Here is a 15,995-nt window from a genome sequence, read left to right as displayed (position 1 = left end):
TATCATTGAGGTTCCGTTCGAAACCAACTGCAAACTATCCAATGGGCATGGTTCACATGATACCTTGGAATGGAGTAAGTGCTTTTCTCTCCAGTCTAGGTCCGTAGTGTTTTGTTAAAAGTAGGGTCGCCTCGTGCGGCTGTCACCACTCACAAATAGTGTTGGTGAACGAGAGGCTTCGTTCCTGGAAAGCTATAATATCACCTTCGAAGAGAGACAGTTCACTCTGAGAGAGGGATAGGTTAGTCCCAAGGAGCTATACTCCGCATCAGAGAAGATGAAGAACCTTAACACATTAATGTCCTGACCCTCACATAAGGAATGCTTCGTTTACTCGGTCATCAGCCCGACTGTCGGAATAGATTTGAATGGTGGGACCCTGCCATAGTTGTTGCAAACATTTTTGCATTTGGGATACATCTTTCACTGAATTATGGTCGCCATTTTTCACGAGGGATCGAGCCAGTCCCATAATCAGTTTTTTTTTGGAAACTCTCTTCGGCTAGAGGCAATTTGAGGACCAGTTTTCACTTTCAGTGTTTACGACAAAGTATGTTTTTCTGACATATCCGATGGTCCTGTGAAGGATGTCAACGGTCAACTTCTCATCCACGATGAGGAACAACTGGAGTGGTGGAAAGAACATTTAAGCACGGTTCATAACCGTATCACATTCAGTGAAGTTAAAGTGAGTGTTAAAAAGGGATGACTGTTAAGTTTCCAAAAAAGGGGCACACGTTTTGAGTGTGACAATTTGAGAAGTATCTGCGCGCTTCCTGCCGTTGCAAAGATTATAGCTAAAATAATTGTGGAACACATCAAAGAACATCTCGAAAGCTTGATCGACAGAGAGCAGGGTGGTTTCTGCTCTAGATCCTCCAGTATTGACCACAATAACACCCTCCGTATCATTTCGGAACAATGGAGGGAGTGAACAGGGAGTGTATCTGGAATGCTCTACGTAAGAAGGGCATTCTGGAGAAACCAATAGCGACTATCAGCGTGACATATGATGGCGCAAAATGTCACCTGCTGCACCGAGGTAAAATCTCCGAGGAGTTTGTGTTCGATAGGGGAGTACACCAGTGTTGCATTTTCTCACCGATACTATATCTTCTTGTTATCGGTGAGGTTTTTCATGCTGCTTTATCCGGAGGACGTGGAGGAATTCTATGGACCATGACATCTTTCCTAAAACAATTCGACTACGTTGATGATATTTGTTTGATCTTGGTGAAGTCATGAATCTTCGCCAATGTATCTGAATTTGGAAAGAGAGGCAAACAGAGTTGGACTGAAGATAAATACCAACAAAACCAAGCTTTCCAGTCTGACGGGTTATCGCGCTTTCCTTATCTGCATTGGTGGGCTGAGCATCGAAGGCGTCGATCAATTTGTATAACTAGATGTTGTTCAATACATTAGCAGCACTAGATCTGCTTTTGTTGCCCTGTTTAGAATCTGGAAATGCAGTCATCCCAACATCAAGATCAAGCTGAGACTGCCCTGTGCTAGTTTAGTGACACGAAATTTAAACACATCTTTTGCTAATCACTGTCACCATAATATATTCTATCAAATCAATCCGTTAGTACTACATTTCTTTTTTCCTTAAGTTCAGATATGTTCTCTATGTTAACGTTACAATTTTTTACTCTCTCTGGTCGACGGACGTGACTCGACTTTTGTTCTTGACATAAAAACTGTCATTCCTGACATTTTATTCGCCCCAGTCTCATGTCAGTCCATCAGCTGTTTCTGCGGCCATTGAATGCAGCGGTGGAGACGAATTCATGTTGGCGCCCAGGTGCGCGTCTCAGATGTGCCGTCACACTAGTATTCTTTCTGTGTTGCTATTTGGCAGTAGCACATGGAAAGTGAACTCCACTGTTATCTAAAAGCTCCAAGCTTTCGTCAATACCTGTCTGCGTCGTGTCGTCGAAGTGCGCTGGCCTGATACTATCTGTAACGAAGAACTTGATTGGCGCACAGGCTTGTTACTCGTACGCGATGTGATCAGAAGTCGGAAGTGATAGTGGATAGGTCACACATTAAGGAGGGAAGACAATTCAATTGCTGGCTACGCTATTCAGTGGAATCCACTCTTCCAAGACGGCGAGTGAGTCACCCTAAAGGCATTTGAGGCAAAACAATAGAAGAGGAGTGTGAAGGTTTCGGGAAGCTATGGAGGGCGTTCAAGGGCATTTCAGGTAACTGCGAGCGATGGCGCGTAGGTGTGGTTGTCGGGCTATACAATGAGTGACAGGCAACCATATATATTACATTAATCATCCTCTCTCCCTGTACTCTCTGAATGTACTGATCAGTCGCCAACTCACTAGCTGCAAGACGTTTATATACCACCATCCAAGAACCATGGCTTGCTGGTGGACTAGTCAGAGGCCTAAACTTCCAACATGCTGACCTGCAACCGCTCCTGCAGGATATCTCAAAAGGCTTCCAGTCTAACTTTGTTAACGACCCAGTTGATGGTGAAAACACAAGGATCAAACTGACCAACAGTCAATAGGCAAATAAGGAGATACGTTGAGATATGAGATATGATGCTCTGCGTATATCCCCTATGACGCTGCATATGTTCCCAGTGGAGCATTCGTCACAGCTATCCAATATGTAATAAGTAAAGGCACGCGGCTGATAGCAGGATGTGATGTCAACGCCCACCAGATATGCTGGGGAAGTTCTAACATCAATGCAGAAGGATTCAGACTATTAGAGTATCTTGTAGGAACCGATCTACAGATCCTCAATTTACGAAATGAACCCACTTTCTTCACCGTGGTCAGGGGAGATGTCATCGACACCACCGTGGCATCTCTTGATCTTGCGGCTCTGTCAAACGATATCACACTCTAGGATCGTAGTCGCGTTAGCTTCGTAATGGGTATGGATCCACCTCCAACCACTCCATTTCGGGATCCGCGGTAGTATAGGTCCAGGGCGAAACGTGGATTGGTACCCAAGGTGGAGCATAAAACCTTTGAAACACCTGCTGAACCAACAGGAACAGCTCTCCTACCGAAACTTATCTTCATCCCCACGTGGTGACGGCAGGGGGATCTTTCTAGACGAAAAGCTTCAGACGGAGAAGGTTGACGGCAAGTCCCGCGAACCTAAAAACCGGAAAAATTGCACCACCTGGTCCTCCAGGTTGGAGCTTGGGTAGGGCTGATAATCCCACAGGGAAAACTAACGTTACAATGCCATAGAAGGAGCCTCGAACAGGATTTCTGCTGATTTCTACATTTTCTCATCGAATGTGCGCTCTCTGTACAGAGAGGGAACTGCCAAGTAGTAAGCTGATACACTGTCCCAATATAGGGCTGATGTAACAGCGTTGCAGGAAATGCGTTGGACAGGGACCGGTTTCCTGAAGAAGAGTTCCTACACCATATATTATAGTGGCCATCCAGTAAACCATGTGCTCGGAGTAGGTTTCTTAGTCAGCCAAAAAATGAAACCTCCTATTATCAGCTTTGAAAATATATGGGAAGGGCTATGCGCTCTGGGTTTGCCAGGCAAATTAAGGAATATAAGTCTCATAAAGGTTCACGCCCCCACAGAAGATGCTGCAGAGTCGGAGAAGGATACCTTTTACGAGGCAGTTGAGCGGACTCTCGAAGCTTATCACGAGTATGATATCAAAATCATACTTGGAGATTTCAACAGTCAAGTAGGGAAGGAGCACGTAATCAGGATGTACGTCGGCTCCCATAGCTTACATAGCGATACCAATGATAACGGACTGCGGATTATTCAGTTAGCAGTATCGCACGCAATGGTTGTTGGAAGTACTTGGTTTGGCGCGGAAAGTGGTCCGCAAATATACGTGGGCCTCTCTAGACGGGACCAGTTTCAACCGAATTGAACCGATTGAACGCCGCCACCTCTCGCCTTGATGAATGTCAGAACATATAGGGGAGACAACATAGACTCGGATCATTATCTCGCTGGCATGGTGCTCCGGGCTCGAATTATGACACCACTTACAATCCCCCTCTGACTATCCGGTGGGAGTGAATACTGAAGCCATTCACAACACAGTCCAAGGGGAAATTATGTCACAATAACGGCAGCTAACAGATGTCCTGGAGGCGAACCATCAATAAATGATCTGATTACTGAAGAACGTTATCATTGATACGGCTGCAAACGTACTTGGCCCCAGTCGCAAAAAAAGTCGAAACGTATGGTTTGACGATGAATGTATGCTAGGAACGGAACGAAAGAATGCTGCATACCGAGTAATGTTGGGATATCGAATTGGTGGACCTCGGCGCAAAACCGGGATGTCTGGAGTTCCTTATTAAGGCAGGCCTAGACCGGATACCGGTTTCTGCGCCACTGATGATGATGATGGACCGCGGTGAAGGATCTGCGAAGGTTCTTGGGCATGTTAAATTTCAATGGTCGTTTCTTGTCCAGGGTCGGTCATCATTAAGCGATGCTGAACGCCTACTTATTTGGGCCCAAAAGTAAAGACTGTCACGAGATTGCGTGCTCTGCTGAGACCGTCCATCCATTTGAGACAGTCAAACAACAGCTTGCTGATGCAACACTGGTGGCATTTCCTCAGCCTGATGCTACCCTAGCTGTACTCGTCGATGCCTCAGATACTGCGGTTGGCGCCGCTCTGGACCAACGGGTGAATCAAAGCTTCTTTTCAAAACAGCTCAACCCAGCTCAACGCAACTAAAGCGCATACGATCGTGAACTACTCGCCGCGTATCCCGCTATAAAATACTTCTGTTTCACCCTTGAGGGTAGGCCGTTCACTATGCTCACGGAACGCAAGCCCCTTACATTCGCACTTATAGAAAAACCCAACAAAGCGTCCTCTCGCCAATTTAGGGACTTGAGTTATATAAGCCAGTTTGCTTCTGATATCCAATATGTGTATCGTAAAGACAATGTTGTTGCAGATGCTTTGTCTCGAATTACGGAGGTCACAGTTCCCACCTCGGTCGATTATGCGGCAATCGCCAAAGCACGAAAAGAAGACGCAGAGCTAAATTCCAAATATAACTTCAAGGAGGTTCCTATTTTCGGCTCAAACTGTTATTTACTCAAATAAAGGACCCAGGCCATTCATTCCGGCCGATTTTCGCAGGAAAGTATTTCAAGCGACTCATGATCTTGCGCATCCAGGCATTAGGACGACGAACCTGTTAGCCAGCGAAAAAATATTTCTGGCCATCTATGAACAAGGACGTAAATTCTTTGGCCAGACAGTGCTTCGCGTGCCAGAAGTGCAAGATCAACAAGCATTTTCGAAAAGAAGTAGGTGTATTCCCTCGGTAAACCAAGCGCTTTCACACTATCCATTTCAACACTATTGACCCTTTGCGGGATTCGCACGGATTCAAGTATTGCATCACAATCACTGACAGGTTTACGCTGTGGCCTGAAGCAATACCTCTGTTTGACATTACATCACAATCATGTGTCGAGGCCCTCTGTCGAGAATGGATTCTGTGTTTTGGTGTTCCAGCCGTCACCATCACGGATCAGGGAATGCAATTTGGATCTACTCTTTTCGCGAAATTAGCAAAGCTCCTTGGCTTTAAACGGTATAGGACTTGGGAATGCTGCGTTTGCTTAGGGACGCGATTACAAAGATGCGGCAGACTCCACCGTCCCGACACGCGACATTGGAGGTCAACACCCACAGGGGTCTCGAGACGATCAGGTCCGCTGCAACCACCATACGAGGGCCTTTTTAAAGTTCTGGAACGAGGCAAGCACTCGCTTAAACTCGGCGGAATCAAATGGGTGTCCGTGTCGATGATGATAGCCTTCGACAAGTCGGCGGCCGCCTCGACAGAGCGACCGCGAAGCGTCAGATTCGGCTGGTAACCCCCATTGGCGGGATCACGCGGACAGTTTGCTTCGCTGAACCCACGCGGTTGAAAGTAGACTTCGAGCTCTGCGAAGGGCCCGTTGAAAATGCCTGCGCTACGTGTGTTATAAGACGCAGGACGGCAGGTGATCTCGTCAGCGGTGGAGCAGTCTATCAGACCCGAGGAAAGTTTAAAGAATGTGCATAGATCCAGATAGGATCTACGCTGTTGTAGGAAGGGAAGGTTCAGAAAGCGGAGGCGGGAGGGGTAATCCACACGAGGGAAGCTTTTCTTAAAGAGGAGGGAACGGGTGAATTTACGTTGCACATTTCAAGGGCAGACATTCACAGTTACGGGAGGGTGACCAGATCACGAAGCAATACTCGAGCGTATTCCTCACGAGGGAATTGAAGAGAGCTAAGGAGGGTGGGATGGAGTCAAAATCAGAGGAGGAGCGAAGTATAAAGCCTGACAATTTTGCTGCTCGATGGATGACATCGAGGCGATGGTTATCCAAGCGGAGCTTATTGTCGAAAGTGACTCCGAGGTCTTGAGTTGAATTTAAGCAGAATAAGGAATGTCCGTTAAAAGAGTAGGAGAAAGAAGTGGGTGAGGAATTTAGGGAGTAGCACATAGAGTAACACTTCCTGACGTTTAGTGCTAAAACATTAGTCGCGCACCAACGAACCAGAGTGTCCAGGTTAGATTGAAGGGAAACACAGTCCATAGGCGACGATATAGCGAAAAACAGCTTAAGGTCGTCTGCATAGAGCAAACAGGGGCAAGTAAGGAGGGGAGGAAGGTCGTTAATAAAAAATAAAAATAACAATGGACCCTGTGGGACGCCAAAAGAGGGGGAGAAGGAGCTGGAAATACAGCCGTCAAACGAGACGCCGGAGGATCGGTTGGAAAGGTAAGAGGCAAGCCATGAAACAAGTGGTATGGGAACGTTTAGGGACGAGAGTTTGGATAGAAGTATCTTGTGATTTACAGTGTCGAAGGCTTTCGCGAAGTCAGTGTAAATGGTATGCACTTTTTGCCGTGAATTTAGACATTTGGCGACAAAGTTGGTAAAGTCAAGCAGATTGGAGGCGGTGGACCTACGTTTCACGAAGCCGTGTTGCTCTTTCACTATGTGTTGGCCAAAGTGGGCCGACAACCAGTCGCTGACATGTCTTTCCAGGATTTTGGAACAGGAGGAGAGGAGGGAAATGGGACGGTAATTCTCGGCAAGCGAACGATCGATAATGAGAGCGTCTTTCCACAAGCCGGGAAAATGATTCTCTTCGAGGCTTTTGTTGAAAAAAAGAGATAGGGGAAGAGAGATGGACTTACCAGTTTTGAGCAAAAAAAGGTTCGGAAGACCATCGTAGCCAGATCCGACATTGGCATCAGGTTTGCCAATGAGGTATTCGACAAGGATAGGGGTAAGAAGGGGAATGGTAGGCGATGTGAGGCAGGCTACATCCACTATTGGGAGGGATTCGGAGGAAGGAGGGGGCAGACTGATGAAAAGTAGCGGCAGAGTAAATCACAAGATAGTTGGGGGGAGCTACCTGAGAAGCTAGAGAATTTAATGGACGAAGGGGATAAGTGGGCAGGTCAGCCAGAGTTGCAAATGTGGGACCAGAAAGGTTTCAGGTTTCCGAGCTTTAGTGAGTCTTCCACGTTGGACAAATATTCGTTTCTGGACTTACGTATTAAGGGTTTGACCGAGGAACGAAGGGATTTGAAAAAAACTAAGTCAGCAACGTTTCTAGAAGACAGGAACTTCTTTCTCGCAGTCTGTATTTGACGTAGTTTTTTGTGAATTTCAGTGGTCAACCAGACGGGTTAAGAGCGTAAGCACTAAGAAGAGGAGGGAACGTAACAAGGAAGAAGATCAGATAAAATGGTATAGAAAGTGTTGAGTGCTTGGTCACACGTAAATGGAGGGAGGAGGGGGATCCAGTTGATTGACGTCAGCGCTGAGTTCAGATCTTCGAAGTTCGCCTTACGAAAGTTGAATTTGGTAGGCTTGCGAGCGATAGGAGAGCGGAGCGTAATAAGTAGCATGATGGAATTGGGAAAGATAACGCACAGGAAGGTTAGAGAGGACAAGGTCAAGAGTGCGATCTAAGTGGTTTCTAGAAATGTTAAACTGGAGGGCGCCACAGGTGTACATGAAAGTGGAGAGAGGAAGGGAAGGGTGGGTCGAGTTATTAGGGAGGGAGGGAAGGCCAGGAGTAATGGGCCAGAAGAGCATAGGAAGATTAAAGTCGCCACAGAGGATGAAAGGAAGTGAGGGAGACAAAACGATTAGGGCCTCTGATAATCTGTCGAAGAAATCCTCGTACAGAGAAGGCGGGCTTAGGCAGGGAAAATATACACACGATATGATAAAGGGACTTACGTTTGGCGGAAGGAGACGTATGGTAACAGAATCGTAGGAGGAGGAGGAGGAGGAAAAAATGATTTCGGCACGGAGAAGGAACTTAACAGCTTAATAGCTGCCCTAATGAGCACCTCCGCCAGTTGTCTTGCCAAACGCAGCGCAGTCTCTGTCATAACGAAAGACAGAGTAACCCTCGAGGAGCTCAGAATCTAAAATCCTGTCATCCAGCCAGGTTTCAGAAATGCAGATGACATGATTTTGGAATGCTAAGGCAGACAGTTTGAAATCCGGCAGCTTGGTCCTTAGACCCCTTACATTTTGATAAAATAGTGTATAGTTATTGGAATCATTCAAGTTCGGCGAGGCAGGCGGATGGGCCGGAAATTTTCACGAAGCTTAGAGCTCTGATAAGGCTTGACGAAGACCCCTCGTGGCCAAAAGGAAGATTGGACGATAGCATCAAAGTCATGAGAATGTCAGTTTTTGTGTCAAGAGAAGGGTCAAATCACGTCCGTCGACCAGAGTAAACTTAAAAAAATGTAACTTTAACACAGAGAACATATCTGAGCTTAAGTAACAAAGAAATGTTGTGGTTGTTGTGGTGTTGCGGTTGAGAATTGATAGAATATATTATGGTGACAGTGATTAGCAAAAGAAGTGTTTCAATTTCGTGTCTCTAAAACAGACCAGAATCGATAATCTGGAGGATTTCTTGCATACTTTGCTATGCACTTGGCACCCTTAGAAAGCGCGGATTATGGACCGCATTTTACCACTGTATGGATAATTCAACATTCAAATTAGTAGTCACTTTTGCTGTCACGATTTAATGAAGTTTTGCCATCCGACCGTCACACGTTATCTCACCCCTATCTTCATCATCCGGTTGGCGTGTTCTGGAACGGTCCAATTACCTTTTGCAAATTCCGGCAAGCCCAGCGCTTACAATTTCATGTTAGATTTCTATTTTATTCTATCAGCCAACAACATGCTACTCCCTTCGACCTTCAAAATTTTACTCCCCGAAATTCTTTTCACCAGTCCCAGTTGCCGGTTCACTCCCGTTTATCAGCTGTTACTCCAAGAACAGCTTCCGGCGCTGTTCACATTGCCTTGAACTGTCAGATTTCATGTTGACAGTAACGTTGGCAGCACGTTGACGGATGCGGCAGATCATTCCCCTCTTTTTTTCTTAACACATTCAATTTATTTTGTTTGATTTTGTTACAGATAGTTTATGACTAAAATTAATACTAGACTTATCTCTAACAGCTTAACTTTACCTAGAGACTAACATTTTGCTTAATACTAGACTTAATTTACGGTGGTATTAATTTATCCTATGGCTAATGCTATAGAGGGGAAAGTCAGGAAAAACCCCTCTTATGTTGTTTGTTCGTTGGATAATTGTGTTGCATGAATGGATGGAGGAAGGATACATATAGGAGAAGGTGGTGTTATTGGGCGGTGGAGTAGACGAGGCCAGGGCGAGGTCGATCGTATGGGCGGTTGAATATGATCATCTTCCCGCCGCGATAACTGCTGTTTTGAGTGGAAAGGGTTAGGAGGTCTGAAGGGAGGGGATGGTGGCGGTATGTGGGGTTAGAGTTATGGCTGCGTATAATAATAATAATAATAATCATTGGCGCAACAATCCATGTTGGATCAGGGCCTTGAAGTGTGTTAGAGCACTTCATTCAAGACCGTAACGGTACACCACAGTAGACTGTAGGAGGCAATGTGGTCAGCATTGCGCTCGCCCGAGATTATTATCCTGATTTGACTCAGGTACTCATTCACAGCTGAGTCGACTGGTATCCGACGTCAAATCACGATACAAATTCCACTGCCACCAGTGAGATTTGAACCGCGACCTTCCGTAAGACAGCCTTGCGCTCTAACTACTCAGCTATCCGGACACTATGGCTGCGTATGTGGGAGTAAAACTGGATGAGGTTGTTTTCATGGGCTTGACATTTGATGAGGAATTTGGTTAGTGAGGTAAGGAGGATCTGGTCTATGCGGGAGCACTTTACCTCGTCGTAGACAGCTTGGTTGGAGTGGATATTGGACTGGGAAAGGGAGAGGCGGAAGAACCTCCTTTCGCGTAACCGAAGGCGCTCCATTTGAGCTGAGGAGACGTCACACCATGCGACGAATCCATATGTAATTAAGGGACGGATTAGCTGCTTGTAGCAGTAGAGTTTCACTTTGGGGAGGATGGCGGAGTCTTTCTTAAGGATGGGCCCTAGGGTTTTTAGTCCTGTTAGGGTCTTTGAAATGATGGAATTTACCTGGGTATGGGTGATAGGCGGGTATTGAGGGTTATTCCCAGGTATTTAGTGGATTGGACGGAGGGAATGGTAGAAGGTCCGATCTTGATAGTGAGGTTGCGGGTGTCGGCCAGCATCTTGCGGGTAAAGGTGGCTCTACCGCGGAAGACGATGGCTTCGCATTTGCAGGGGTTGAGTAGGAGTTTCCAGGATTGGAGGAATTTGTTGAGGGTTTGGATTGAGGTATTGATGCCGTTTTGGGCGGATTGTATTCTCCGGGAAGAGGTGTAGAGGATCAAGTCGTCAGCGTATTGGATGGTTTTGACTGCTTGGGGGAAGTTGGTAGGGTGTTGGAGTGGGATATCGGCGGTGTATAGGGAGAAGAGGGTTGCTGACAGAACTGAGCCTTGGGGGATGCCTGCGGGTGGACTGTAAGGGTCGGACAGGGTATCGTGGATACGGACTAAGGATTGGCGATCAGACAGGTAGTTAAGGATGAGTTTGCATAATTGTGGGTGGAATTTGAAAGTGTGGGAGAGTTTGTAGGTGAGGCCGTCGTGCCAGACCGCGTCGAAGGCTTTCTGGATATCGAGGAGGCAAGCTGTGGTGGGGATGTTGTTGTTTAGTTGGGATAGGATGTCGGTTTTGAGGACTAGGAGGGCATGTGAGGTGCCGTGGCCGCGCCTGTTGGCAAACTGGAAGGGGGGGATAATGGCGTGGTCGGTGATGTGTTGAAGCATGATATCGTGGATGACGTGTTCGAAAATTTTCGATGTCACGTTGAGGAGGGAGATGGGGCGGTAGCTGCCCGGGGAAGCTGAAGACTGGTCCTTTTTTAGGATTGGGACGATGTGGGCTCATTTCCATGGGGTGGGAAAGTGTGCAGAGAGGAGGCATTGATTGAAGAGTTGGGTGAGAAAGGGTTGTGGCGTATTTTTTGAGGATGATGATGGGGATGTGGTCGGGTCCGGTAGATTTTTTATTATTTCGTTAGAGGATGATGGATTCAACTGTTTGGGGTGTGACGGCTTGTATTGGTAAGCAGTAGGGTGTTGTATTTTCGGATGGTGGGATCGGGAATTGGGTGTGGATGGCTGGCGTGGTAGTGAGATTGTGTATCTGTTGGCGCACCGCTGCTTCTGTGGATGGGTTGGACAAATGTTGGGTGGTGTGGTGGGCGGCTAGAAAGCTGTTAGCAATCAGGTCGGCGTGGGCTTTGGGTGAGGTGTTGTGTGGGAGGACGCTGGCTGAGCGGGGTTTGGCTAGTCGGGGGCAGGTACCCCGGAGTTTATTGCATGTTTGCTGATTATCAGCGTATAGCGTCTGGATCTGGGATTGGATGCGTTGTGTGAGGGAGTGGATTTGTGACTTGAGGAAGTTAAATTGAGGAGCGTACCTGTGTCTGTGGAGTTGGCGTCGTAGGGTTGATTTTTGTTTGATGAGGTCTAGGATGTGTGGTTGCAGGGTGATTAGGCCCTGGTAATTTAGTGGTCTAAGAGGGATGGTTTCGTTGCAAGCCTTTTGTGTGGATTCCGTGAGCTTTTCCCCGGCTGAATCGATTTCGGTGGGAGACGGATTGAACGGGAGGCGGATGGTCGCTCAAGCCGGGGATGGTGGAGAGGTCTTGGGGAGGTAGGCGTGCTGGGGTGTACAAGAAGGTGGTTGCTTACCAGGTAGAGGTCGATGAAGGAGTGGGTATTTTGCCTGTGGTAGGTGGGTTGGTTGGTGGGGAGCAGGGTGAGCTGTAGAGGGTGGGAGTGTTGTGAGTATCAGTTGGCTAACCTATTGCCATTGACATTTATAGTGGTGTTATACCAGGTGTTATGTTTGGCATTTAGGTCGCCCCCTAGTACAAGGGAGAAACGCTTGTTTCGGCTGGGAGGGCTTTGAGGTGTTGCGTAAGGTAGGAGATGTCAGCGGGATTGAGGGTTTGGTCGGGGCAGTAGAGGCTACCTAGGAATGTGATGGAGGAAGGTGTGACGATGGAGACAACGGTTAGCTCCATGGATGGGGCAATAGTGTTTGGGATGTAGACCCGTTGAGCGTCTAGGGGATTTGCCACTAGTATGGCTGTGCCTCCGCCTGGGCGGTCAACACGGTCGGAGCGGAAGGTGGTATAGTTGGGGATGTGCAGCTTATGCCTTGGGTGCAGTTTGGATTCAGTAAGGAGGAGTAGGTTAGGTTTGTGGACGGACAAGAAATTAGTTAGATCGTGACGTTTTTGTCGACTGACCACCGAATTTATGTTCAGTAATACCACTTTAGTGGACATTACTGGGGGACACTTGGCAGAGGAAGGAGAGGAGAGCGAGTCTCTTCTCCATCGGCGAGGAAAGGGAGTTGTATGTGGGGAGGAATGAGATGAGTTGGGAGGCTAGTTGGGTGGTGGAGGTGTTGAAGAGGGAGTGGATCTCGGAGTCGAGGTCAAAGGTGGGGACTGGGCGCGAGGCGTTCCTGGCCATCGCAGCGTAAGAGAGTGGTGGGGACGTAGGGTTGTACGGGGCGGGGACCTGAACGGGTTTTGGTTGGGGACCGGGTGTGGTTGGTGGAGCAGGGTTATGCGTTGTGGGGGTGATTGTTGTGTTTGGCAGGCGCGGGCTTGCACGAACATCGGGCAGTTGCGATAACTAGCCGGATGAGTGTTGGCTCCGCAGTTGATATAGAATGGATTTTCTTCCTGCTTCTTTGGGCATTGTCGTGGCCCGTGAGGGGTGTTGCATTTAACGCAACGGTAAGTCAGATTGCAATTTGACGCTGCATGCCCAATGCGCTGGTAGTTCCGGCATTGGGTGATTTCGTGTAGCTGGACGGCTTCGAACTTCACGATGCAGTGAAACATCGCCCTGGCTTTCGTGAGAGTGGCCCGCTGGAATTTGGGGGAAAACGTTACAAAGAAGAGGTGGAGGGGTTTCGCGTTTCGTCGGGAGGAGCTAGTCTCGTATTGACGAACGCTGATGGCTTCGCAGATGCCGAGGCGGTGTAGCTCCTTGAGGATTTCATCGGGAGAGTATGTAAAATCTAGTCCTCGGAGGACTAGGTTGATTGGTTTGAGGTGTGACGGAGTATACGTGAAGAAGGGGTGGTTTCCTTCTTTAAGTAGGTTTTTTGCAGAATCGTTATCTGCCTGGGAGGTGGCGAGGACGTGGGTTGAGCGTACTGATGTTTTTTTAAGGGATATATTGTTGGGGATTGTGGACAGAATTTTGTTTGTGATATCTTTAGTGGTTGTGGGGTCAGCGCGGATAATTAGCGGCGGGAATTTTTCCTGACTTACCCTTGGTGGGGTGGATTTGGCTGGTTGAGCGGCTTGCTGCGTGGTTGCGGTGGTTGTTATCGGGGTGTGTGTGGTTGGTTGTTGTAGCTGCCGGAGTGGATGTTCGGTGACATTTGTTGTTGTTGTAGTTAGATGGGGTGAGGGTTTAGATGCTATTGCTGGGGCTATTTTTTGTTGTGGCTTCGGTGTGGGAATTTCCATTTCAGCCATGGACCGTTCTTCTTGGTTCTCATGATTTGACGTAGTTGCTGTGTTGGGTTACTGAGCTGACTTGTTGAGGGCGATGGTAGATTCCACCAATGAAGAGCTGAACAGCGCAGAGAGCCGGTCGTACCGGCTTGTCATCTCCTTCAGGGAGGTCCTCAGTTCTTGGACCTGTCTCCGCAGGGCGGCGACATCGTCTTGATCGTCGTCTGACGTTTCGCGAGCCATGTCCGACTCGCTATCTTCTCGGGCGGGTTCCCGACTGGCTTCGGGACTTGATGGAGCCTCGCTTTCGCTGTCCCCAAGGGGGTGAATCTTCTTGGGCTCAGGATCCATCCGACCGTCTCGGACGCTTGACACCGATCATTCCCCTCTGTCACGATCAATTCGCCTGAATGCATTCAATAGTGTCCAACATGCGGCTAAATTTAAGGTAAGGTAATTGCAAATTAAGGAATGCATTATTTGCTCAAATTAATCCTGAAAAAGCAAATGAAATTTCGCTCCGGCCGCGAAGCCGCGAACACTACAATTTGTTTCAGGGTCTAGTGACACACGGTCCAAGTGTTTCTTGACCATCTCGTGAAGGACTTATTTTTGTAGAGCTTGGACAGGAGTTCTTTGGAAAGTGCATCCTTTTCTGAATGCTTGAACTACCCTCTTAGTGTTTGCTAGTTTTCTCGCCAAATCATGCATCGGGGTCTTTATAAACATTTATGTGAGCGAAACTAAAGTTCTCAGCTTGGTGGTCAGTACAATTTTTTCTGTCCTGTATTGGTATTTGAACTCCTTACTAGTCTTCTTTTTGATAACGTTTTAACCAGATGAGACTCAGTTCATTCCAGGGAAGTGTACTCTTTTCAAGGGTGTCTATCAAATTCAACAAAAAACCAATTCTGCCATCATTCTACCGCGAACTTTACGCACAAGCAAAAGATACATAGTATGATATATAACAAAAACTACTACCGGGTAAGGCTTCTCTGAACATGTACACCTGTGGCAAGGATATACCTGTTGGTTGCCTCTTATCGTACTCTGTTGCGCATATTCCTAATTATCTCCATACATTTTATCGTTTGCTTATATCCTGTTTTGTTTCACGATTCTACATGGTTTTGGTAAATACAAGGACGCAAAGTACAAAAGCTCCTCGCGAGATACTTTCGGGCTCAGTCTTAGTGCTCCTTTCGGCTTGAACAATCCTTAAATTCGGGAGGTCCTTTTACAAGGTGGATTTTGATTTGTTTGTATTTGTACAGGTTTTTGTGGAAGGATGGCTTTGAGTACTATTTTGATGTTGAGGATGTGAAAAGTATTTACATAATAAGTTAAAATCGAGTGAAAGTGTTGTTCAGTGCTTGAGAGACAGAATCCGGAATCAGGACGTTTAGATCTGTTGGAGTTTTAGATTCAGGTTTTCCTACTTGATAGGCTGTGGGAATGGGTGAAACGTGTTATTGGCGTTGTAATTCAGAGCAGATTCCTTGGATGTGGGAGGCAACTATCAAAGGATTAATTGACTGAAGAGCTAAATGGTGTAGGAACTAATGTAGTCGAACTAACTTCAATTGACGTTAAGATGTTTTATCCAACTAATTAGGCTTTAGATGAAAATGCTAATTTTAGTTTAGGCGGTACTTGGGGGTAATCATTTGAAGTTATTTTTGTAGAAGGCATGACACTCCTGTTGCAATTAAATTATGTGCTTCACAAGGTTTGTCGGTTCATTACTGTTTTAAGATTTGCATTATAGATTTTCATCTATGATATAAGTCAGATCCGGTCCTACGGAAGTAATAAATCCAGCCAATGCCTGGAAATTATAAAGGGCGCACTATGTTTTTTAAACCTCCGTATCGGAAGACTGGGTATAAGTTTATACGTAAGTAAAAGTTAAGGATGCTCCTGTACATATTTATGACACTCATCCTTCATTTTTCCAAGTCTGTCATACCAGGGAGCTCAAAAATTCTCCACTGTTTCCCTGTAAGTGTTCAAAAGGGGGT

The 15,995-nt window shown here is 46.9% G+C and overlaps 1 protein-coding gene across 1 annotated transcript in view; it reads left to right on the top strand.

Moving 5' to 3' along the window:
* The first annotated feature begins 13,978 nt into the window (after window positions 1–13,978).
* LOC119660384 (ras-specific guanine nucleotide-releasing factor 2-like) overlaps window positions 13,979–15,995 on the top strand; it is a 323,473-nt gene continuing 321,456 nt past the window's right edge. The window contains exon 1 of the mRNA XM_038068909.1: window positions 13,979–15,218. The gene's annotated coding sequence lies outside the window, so the exon portion shown is untranslated. The remainder of the gene's footprint in view (window positions 15,219–15,995) is intronic.

This window comes from Hermetia illucens, chromosome 6 (genome assembly GCF_905115235.1).
Source record: "Hermetia illucens chromosome 6, iHerIll2.2.curated.20191125, whole genome shotgun sequence".
Taxonomy (NCBI): domain Eukaryota; kingdom Metazoa; phylum Arthropoda; class Insecta; order Diptera; family Stratiomyidae; genus Hermetia; species Hermetia illucens.
The sequence above is the reverse complement of the archived record's forward strand: the minus strand, read 5'-3'. Positions and strand labels throughout refer to the sequence as shown.